The sequence below is a fragment of the Crassostrea angulata genome, chromosome 9 (genome assembly GCF_025612915.1).
Source record: "Crassostrea angulata isolate pt1a10 chromosome 9, ASM2561291v2, whole genome shotgun sequence".
Taxonomy (NCBI): domain Eukaryota; kingdom Metazoa; phylum Mollusca; class Bivalvia; order Ostreida; family Ostreidae; genus Magallana; species Magallana angulata.
In genome coordinates this window covers 26,199,967-26,210,260 of record NC_069119.1, presented here as the reverse complement: position 1 = coordinate 26,210,260, position 10,294 = coordinate 26,199,967, and positions in this window count along the sequence as shown.

Below are 10,294 nucleotides of genomic sequence, written 5' to 3'. Positions count from 1 at the left end.
TTGGAGTCAAAGGCATACTAGCCCCCCCCCCCCCCCCCTCCCCTCCACGGATTAGGAATTTCGTTATTTATGAAAAAAAAGAAAATTTGGTAGGTAATTTTTTTTTGTTTATTGGAACTAAAGGTATACCCCCCCCCCCCCCCCCCCCCCCCCCCCCCGGATTAGGATTTTCATGATTTTTGGAATAAGGTTGTTTTCTCTCACCATTTCTTAGGAACAGTCTAGCCCCCCACTTTCAATTTGCTTCCGACGCCAGTGCTAGAAGAATGTTACTCTTATCATCTTTATATTCTGACAAGTTTAAACTGTTATTATCAATCTTAGTTATGTACAAGCTTAAAATCAAGATAATTTTTTTATTGTTTGGCATAATATAAAAAAAGTTTGGATTGGACTTGACATGATAAACTTTCTGTAACTTGTATTTGTACTTCACAGTTTTTACCCTCACTAGAGGAGCAATAAACGCTATTCTCAAGAAAAAGACTTAGTTGTTTATTGGCATACGTTGAATTCCCTAGTTTTTACTTTACTTTTCAAACTTAACGTTCCAAAATTTCTAGAGGAAATGTGCTTAAGATTGCCCCCCACTCTTATTATTACCTCAGTTTTACAAAAGATATAAATAAATCTTTAAAACTCGCACTTTTATTCTAGGCCATATTATAATAATTCCATAAAATGTTGACCCGAAACCTATAGCCCCTGAATTCTTTAAGAAGTTCTCTTTATTTATTTTTTTAATCTTTGAACCCGTAGGTTCAATTTTTTCAATCGGGTTAATGATTTAAAAAAAACCCCAGTTAAACTGGAAAATGATTGGAATCAATCAAATACCCCGCCAAAATAAGCGTTTTGTTTAAAATTTTGTTCAGTTGGATGTGTACGAAAACAAAACAGGACAACTTATTTGATATACATGTAGTTAGAAGTAACATTTGAGAATAAAAAACATAATTTTTAATTTGCTGACCTATGAAACCTTATAATGTACTTAACAATTATGTTAGACTAAACCGACATAATACTCAATCTTTGAAGTAACAATTAAAATAATAGCCCCATGATGTCATGCATTACTTCATGTTAATATTGAATATGTTTAGATAGCTATCTATCAATGAGTGAGTGGGAACGCAGTGCATTATACTGGTACAAAATTGTAAGAAAATGAAAGTTTCAGAAAATATTCTCGTTAATATTTAAATACCTCAAAATTATAAGAACCAATTAAATACCGAAGATAAAACAGGAACTTTAGTTATACTAAGAATTTATGTGTTAACGCTTAAGGCTGTTCATGAAGACTAGTTTATTACTTATATATTAGTTCTTTAGAATAGAAACGCAGCAAACTTGACCATCGGCATTAAAAACGGGGGGTGGGGGTGGGGGGGGGGGAGAACAAATGGAGTGTTGTCCTTACTGAACGTAAAAATTGTTGGAAGCTGGAAAAAACTCAGGTAAGGAAGAGAAACATCGAAATACAAAAGGTGGCAGATCTTTTTTTATGTGAAAAACTTGGAGAGACGTCACAATGCTTTGGGGGAAGGGGTGGGGGGGGGGGGTGGTGAATATCAACTTTCTGTTGGTGTGGTTTTTACAATAGCATCTTGCTCCATTCTGACACCTGCGTCAAGCATAAACAATACACGCTTCCGGTGTAAAAACTGTATGATTAGTTGATTTGTTTTCTTAGGCGGTGTCATCTATGCACGTTTAGGTAATGCCAGAGCTTGGGATTTCTTAGAAGAGGATGTTTTTCCCAAAATTCCCCACCCCTTGTGTAGTAATTTTTATGCAAGTTCATCTCTCTCTCTCTCTCTCGTTTCAAATTGTATGAATCACGAATATATTATAAATTGCATTTCATGTATATGATGTATAACCTGCAGTTATTATTTGAGGTAATAAAATAAAGTTATCGATTTCTACACCTATCAATCGCTTATCGAACATCCAATATAAACGATTTGAAATAACTTGAGACAGAAGTGGAAAGTGCAAGGAGTATGTACTGAGCCATATTCGCAAGCAAGGATCCGATTCTTTTAACATTGTTAACAAAATATACATACCAAAAATATTCATATACATTTCACTACAGATGTTGTTACTTTACTTGCCTCTGAAATTCTTTCAACACCAACATCAGCCCAGTAAAATGAAGAAGTGTGATTTGTTTACATATACATGTATATAAATTTCCAAGGTTGGTGAGAGTATTAGAGAGTAAGTCTGAAGCAAATAAAGCCAGTCTTATTAAAATGAGATCCTAGATGATCCCGCTTATAAATGATATGTCGGTAAGAGGCAGCGACATATAACGTAAGGTTTTCTGCATGTTAAGCACTGTAGCTCTACAATCTGTCAACAGTCTTTCAACCTGAATTTTCTCTGTGTAGCTACAGTTCTGCAGCTGTACGTACATGTATGTATGTTTTGTCACATGTACTTTTTATACACTAACAAATAATTCCCCAATCTCGACAGTCCAGAGATGTTTTTAAAGTTTAGAAAGTTTTATACATCTATACTACTATATTAAAATAATAGACTCGAATTTTTGGTCTTTAATACCGAGAAATCGGAAGAATACTGTCCTTTGTTTTACATATTTTAAACATCATTGGTACTTGAAGATTACCAATTTGTTTTTATTTTTTCTCAGGTAATCTTCGCTAATTAATAATCAACGAAAATTCCTCAATAAATCCCGGAAATCACCTGGGTTTTTTGAATTTTACAATCTTGCGTTTGCGCAATACATTCACGCTAACGGGATCTTAAGTTTATGTTTCAACAACATCACATCTGCATGAATAAACTCAGGAATGATAATACAAATACGGGTAAACTTTCATTGGACTTTTGCTATATATTCTGTTTATATATATTAATGATTTCTCATGAGAGAAAGTATGAAATAACAACTAAGTACTTACTTTTGTCTTCGTGATGACAAAAAATATTTGATTACATGCAAAAAAGTTACATTAAATTTGTTAGGAGAGTGAAGATCGAATATGTTTTATCGTTAAAATGAATAATGTCCTACGGACCCAGTCCTATGGATTAAATTTTTTAGTTGAAAGGTATTTGCAGTCTCGAAAAGGTTTGTTGTGATGAATTTGTCTGTTATTTTCAAGGCAACATCATTAACTCTCTTCAAAATCGTTCTGGAGCGATTCTGCAATTTTCTGCTACATTACGGGTAACTGTGGTAAGGGCCTTTCTATGGTGTTCCGATGGGGTCACTTCGACCTTCGCAGTTTAACCTTTAGGTCGAAGATGCGAGAGTGCGAAGTTGCGAAGGCGAAAGTGTGAGAGTGCGAATATACAGCTAAAATTGTCTTTAAACAATAGAGAGCTCCACAATGCCGAAAGCGCGAAGATGAGAGTGCGAATTTGCGATGGCGGAGAGCAATAGTAGTATCGCTTCTTCGCCTTCGCAACTTCGCACTCGCGCACCTCGACCTAAAGGCGAAAGTGCGAAGGTCGAAGTGGCCGCATCGGAACACCATACCTTTCCCGAGAAACAGTTAGATTATTCAAACCAATGAAAGTGTAGTAAAATTGATAGCATTATTGTAGGCTTATAGCTTTGTTATGTAAATGTCAATAATAAGGTGTGTCGATCTCTTTTTCGTAAATGTCCGATATCCAATGTCAACCCGTCCACGCACGGGTCAAAGTCTAGTATTTATTATTACGCAAAATAAATTACTTATTACAAGTTTCAACAACTATTCAATATAATTTTTTTTGGAGTTTATTGATTTATGCTAATTCCATCAACATGTGGTCCATATACCATATTGCTCATCAGAACAACGTTCGAAATTTTGAAATATGAAACTCTTTTTTAAAATTGTAAAACTGTCATATAATCAAAGATTTGAGAAGACTTTAAAAACAATCTATAAAATGATGCCTACTTTTATGAACATCATATCCTAAGATGTAAGATGCATCAACTGACCTATCTTTTTATCCTAGGTCTCAACGCATTAAAGATATCAAAATTGAAAAATGAACTAAAAATTAAATTGTAGGAAGGTCATTGTGGCATTGATATAAGAATATAAGGATATGAGGCTGCTTACATAATAAAGCATTGTAGCATTGAATCTTTCAGGAAAAGACTTTTAAAACATCTCCCTATATATTTCTATGTTGACCTTTGAACCCTCTTGGGACCCAATATATTCCATTCATTTCATTTTTTTCATTTATTTATTCGCTCAAAACCATTTCAAACATATGGTACATGAGGACAAAAATAACATTAAAATATACATATAAATTGGTCAGAGGTAAACATATATTAATATAAAGGTTATAGAGTTAGGAAAAGTTATACAAAGTGAAACTCATGGAGGACAGACTACCTCGTATATCTTTGTTATAAAAATGCACAATTTTCTCAGCAATTTCATGTTAAATGTTGTCATAAGATACGAAAATTTTAACACATTAGGTCTAGCTGAAATTTTTTTGTCTATAAACTTGTTCCGGACTTGTGATATTGCATCACATTCTAAAATATAATGAAATTCATCGGCTACACGTTTTGTATTACAGAGAGGACAAAATCTTTCATTGAATGGGACACCCTCCCATCTTCCCAGTTCAACTGGTAGATGGTGATTTGAAGTACGAAATTTACCAAGAATTTTTCTGAACTTCAGGGGTAAAATATCTAAATATTTTTCATATCCAAAATTTGTTTTAAAAATTTTATAAATTACTCCTTTTGATGAATTATTTATATCAGCATGCCACTTTTGAATAAATTGATCTTGTAATCTCTGTTTAACTGCCGTTGAAACCCATTTTTGGTTAACAATATTTAAAAACTGACTTTGCCAAACATTTGATAAACCACATGAATTAAAAACATGACGAATACAATCAATCCAAGGGTTAGTACTGGTTGTCTTTTCAGTCTGATTCAACAAGTGCCGGTATAATATATTTGTAATGCTAGAATTCGTCCTAGAAATTAATTTACACCAGTATGATACCATTCTAGTATATACAATTACAGATAAAGGAAAACGACCTGTTTCTCCGTAAACCATATAGTTTGGAGTACTACTTTTTAAACATAAAATGTGCTTTAAAAACTTTAGGTGAACACGTTCAATACTATCAAGTTTTTCAAAACCCCATACTTCGCAACCAATACAGGTACAACCATTTTATCAAAGAGTTCTAACTGACATGCAACTGGTAGATTAGATTGTCTAATTTTTCTAATGACACCATACATTGCCTTTTGGGCTTGGTCACATAAATGTTTTTTGGCTTTTAAAAAAGAGCCAGTTCTTGAGAATATAATGCCAAGGTACTTAAATTCTTTAACAATTTCTAAAATTCTATCGTTAAAATAAAAAACTCTTTTACACATTCGTCCTTTGGAAAAAATTAATACTTTTGTTTTATCTATATTAACATTTAATTTCCACTCTTTACAATAACATTCAAACTCATTCAGTGCGTTCTGCAAATCATCGCCAGATTCCGCCAAGATAACAGTATCGTCTGCATAAAGAAGTACAAGCAGTTTTATATATATACATAATTCATTATTTTCTATTGATGTGGTAAAACTTTGCAGACCAGCAATATTTATTTCAACAAGATAATTTTCTAAATCATTTATGTATAATGAAAACAAAAATGGTGACAAATTTTCGCCTTGGCGGACCCAACATTACAACAAAAAAAGTCGGATACCGTGCCATTCATCTTGATGAGTGATTTAATACCTTTATACATATTTGTAATATATTTAAAACATTTACCATTAATACCATAATTTAAGAGCTTGCACCATAAACCATTTCTCCAAACTGTGTCAAACGCCTGTTTGAAATCTATAAAAGCACAGAACAGTTTTTTCTTACATTTCATCAACGTATTGGATAAAAATTGTAAAGTAAGAATGTGGTCTAAAGTAGAAAAACCTTTCCTGAAACCCGCTTGGTTATTATGGATCAGTTCTATCTCTTCCGAATACAATTCTAAACGCTTACTTAAAATGGACGTAAATAATTTACCCAGACAGCTTAGTAACGTAATGGGTCGGTAGTTTTCAGGAGAAGTGGGATCGCCCTAGTTCTTATAAATAGGTTTAATAATACCAACTAGCCATTCCTCTGGTACCAGCCCACTATCAAATACAGGATTAAAAAACAACTTATAAATTGGTAGGAATGTATTCAAAGTAGAGGCAATATGCTCATTAACAATATTATCATAGCCGGGAGCTTTACCATTTTTGAGTTTCTTTACAGCGTCGGTTATTTCCGACTCGTTAATTTCGCAGTTCAGTAATTCATTAGAGCTTCCATCTACCTGGGGTTCGTGAAGAGTATCGCTATCAGGGGACAAACTACCTTCATTGATATTTTTAAAGAAATCAAACATATCTTTGATATTTACCGGGCTCTTAGAATCCCTTTTTGAGGAGTTCAGGATATTCCAAAAATCTTTTGTATTTGTTGATCGCAATTGCATAAGTTTACGGGTTATACCAGTATTGTATGTTTTTACAGCATTGTCCATGGCCTTTTTATAAATTTTACTTTTTTCTTTAAGTTTATTTTTGTTATCGTCCGTTTTAGACTTGTTGTGCATGCTCTTTGCTAAATGATATTGTTTTCTAGCAGATTTACACTCTCTATTGAACCAAGGCTTATTATGTTTTTCAATACAAGGAGAGAAATGTGAGGGTCCAAAAGTATCCCGGGCTGCATCTGTAAATACAGTACAGATGTCTTTAACTACCTTATTGATATTGTCACTGCAGAGATCGCCGGGGGAATTACTTATTTCATTCAAATAATTTTCAATAGATTTGACAGCTTGGACGTCAATATTGCTTCGAAATTGGTCTGCTTTATCGGGGCACCATAATTTTACACCTGAGTGAAATGTTTCTTGATAAATAGCAAGTAGACAGAGAAAAAGACACTGGGTTATGTACATCTGAAAAAAGGTTACAAAAATCATGTATATCGAAATCTTCTAATATTTCAAATACATTTGCACTTGCTAGAACATAGTCAACTGTACTACAATTTCTACACGTAACAGCACCAACATTTTTATCGTTTCCTACCCGGCTATTAACAATATATACATCGTTGTTTTTACAAAATTATGTTAGTTTATATCCATAGTTATTTACTGTAGAATCCTGGACAATTCTTTGTAAAGGTATTGAACGCTCCTTAAAAATAGCAGAGCGAACCTCAGTTTCATTATAGGAAAAATCACTTAAAATCACATTCCGAGAGTCACTTAATTCACTGCAATTTACACTACTTTAGGATTTTGGCATTGTAATCTCACTAATTGTAAAATTGTAGTTCTTGAGAAAAAGTTTTTAAAACTTTTTTTTATATATACAAGGTATTTGTATGTCAAACCTCTCTTGGGGCCCAAATATTAGCCTGTTGGCCACGGTTTGAACGATTTAGAATCTATACACTCTCTGAGGATATTTGCACAGTAAGCTAAAAAATTGTAGCATTTGATTCCTTGAGAGGAAACAGGAAACATTTTCCCTAGAAATCTGAATCCTTCTTTGGGCCCAGCATTAGTCTTCAGTTTTAACAATTAACAATCTACTCTAATGATGATGCTTGCATAGTAACCTCACAAATTGTAGCATTGTAGATTTAGATAAGAAGGTTTTAAACATTTCCCTATATATTTCTGTTTTGAAATCTAAACCCTTCTTCATGCCCATGCAAGTATTGGTCTGAAGATCATCGTTTTAAGAATTTACAATTTAAACTACATTTGTATCTGAGGATGTTTGCGTAGTAATATCACGCATTGTAGTAATATTGTCCCTAAGAAGAACATTTTAAAAATGTTATTCCTTCATATTTCTATGTTGAATTTTGAACCCATCTTTGGGCCCAGTACTGGTTTTGGGGGTCACAGCTTAAACAATTTAGAATCTTCACAAAATATCCAAGCTTTTGTGAAATAGTAGTATCTTTGGTGGAGTAGTTCTTGAAAAGATTTTAAGACACACATCGTATTTCTCCTGCTTCGTAATTATCTCCAGTGGTCGTAGAGAGAAGTCAAATATATGAAAAGTATACAAACAGACGGACGGACAAAGGATAACAGGTGATCAGAAAGGCTCACTTAAACATTCGGTTCAGATGAGCTCAAAACTGTAATTGTAAGAGTTAACTGTCAATTAAACCTCATCCCATATCAACACATCTCTTACTGATCACCAGAAAATCTTGTCCATTGAAAACGTAGTCAGGGGCCCGTGTCTCAAAAAGGCGTAAATCTGGGCCTAAGTTAGTCCGACTAACAAAGTTACGCCAATATTTAGTCGGGTCTAAGTTGCGTTTCTGAAAGAGGCGTAAGTTAGGGTTTAAATGTCGAAAGACTTAGACATCTCCGCTGAGTACTAAGCATGCGCATATCGTATTTTGTTTTGCTTTGAGGCTATGATTATATGTGGTGGATCAATTCTTCAATTTATAGTACATGTAGTACCCGAAAGTACGCATGTTTTACTTTACCACTGAATGTGCATAGTTCAAGCTGTTCATGACATTTTATATTAATAAAAGTAGAACAAATTTCTATAGATACTTTTCTTAACATAATGAAATTTTAGAGAAAAACAGTTGATTTGAAAGCGGCATATATAAGAGGTTTCAGAAACCAAATATTTGACAATTAAATGCATTGTAGATGATATTGAGGCACAATCTTACATATTAATTGAACGAAACAAAACAGAGAAATTAACTTCAATGTTCGTGTAAACTTCAAATATTTATAGAATACAGGGACAAGGTACAGTGGATATGCCCCAATACGTCTGCAGAATGAGAAGTATGCTTCATAGACACCGTAGATTTTTTAGACATTTTCAGATGCTGGGATAAGGCTTGATTCTTTTTTACCAATTCACTATATTATTTATAGAAAATAATATGACCATGAATATAACAGCAACCAACTGAAATCGAAAATATCTACTGTATAAATAAGATTCCATCCTCTGTTCCAATATTAAAAGAAAGTAGACAATGACATGGAAACTATGCTTGATTTTCTGCGATTCAGATGATAATAGTTTTGAAAGATATTAATAGTCAACAGTTAACAAAACAGGAATTATCAACATTTGAGGCCGGGGTCTCCCCAAACTCCCTTTCCTGTTTTTGGTTTAATCGATCGATTGCTGTTTTGGGGGTTTTTCGGGGGGGGGGGGGGGGTGAAAGTAATATACACCATAAACAGGGAATAAATCGCTCTGTTTAATTTTCAATCATTTCACCCTCGTTGTCAGCGGGCGAGTTTATGTTGATTTTCAATATCTAATAATAAGTAACTTAAGTAACAGCTGTGACTGGGCGAAGTCACGACAGAGTGAAACTGTTTGCAGAGTAGAAGGACGGAAATTACACGGGACCAAAATAACCCTGTATACAGTATCTTGATTAAAATAAAGATATAAAAGCAGTTATCTAAGAACACCCTTAAAAAGGCATACAAAAATCCCCTATCCCCTTCCGGATAAGACATTTTGCATCTTTGAAGTTTTAACAAGCGCATGTGAGTTTTACTTTTTCCTTATTTGCTTTGGGTTATATGGTAGGGGATGTATACAATTGTTTATATAATAAGTATGACAAATGCAGGCTAGTTAAATTTGTAAATAATGCACACTGTTGTAAAACTGCTAAAACAACGCTTTTGTATTGCAAGTTGACAACTTCGAAATAAACAAAAATCCCTTGATATACGTACATCTTAAATATGATGAAACAAAACTATCATAAATTCAAGTAATTAAAGATCAATTCAGTTAAATGAGTACAAATAAACAATGCATATGAATATGCACGAAGATCATCGATAGTACATGTGCCCCATACCTATTTTAAAAGAATTACCTCGGCCACAAATGTTGTTAAATATGAACGCAATTGATTACTTCTTCCTAGAATTAATAAGATTAATGAATTTGATTTCCAAAAATTCAAGGTGTGCATGTGACATTTTATAATATTCGATAACCTTGACAAACGCTTGTCAACAGATCTAAAATTGATGCACACTCTGCACGCTTCTAAAACATATTTTTAAGTAATATTTTAACAAACAAAAATTGATTGTATCTAAATGCGAGTTCATAAACATTCCAAAATACATGTAGCTTTCATACGGTTTTGTAAAGATACTAGGGGTAAAAAAATGAAAATGAGAATGCATACGTGTTGTAAAGTTTTCAGTAATA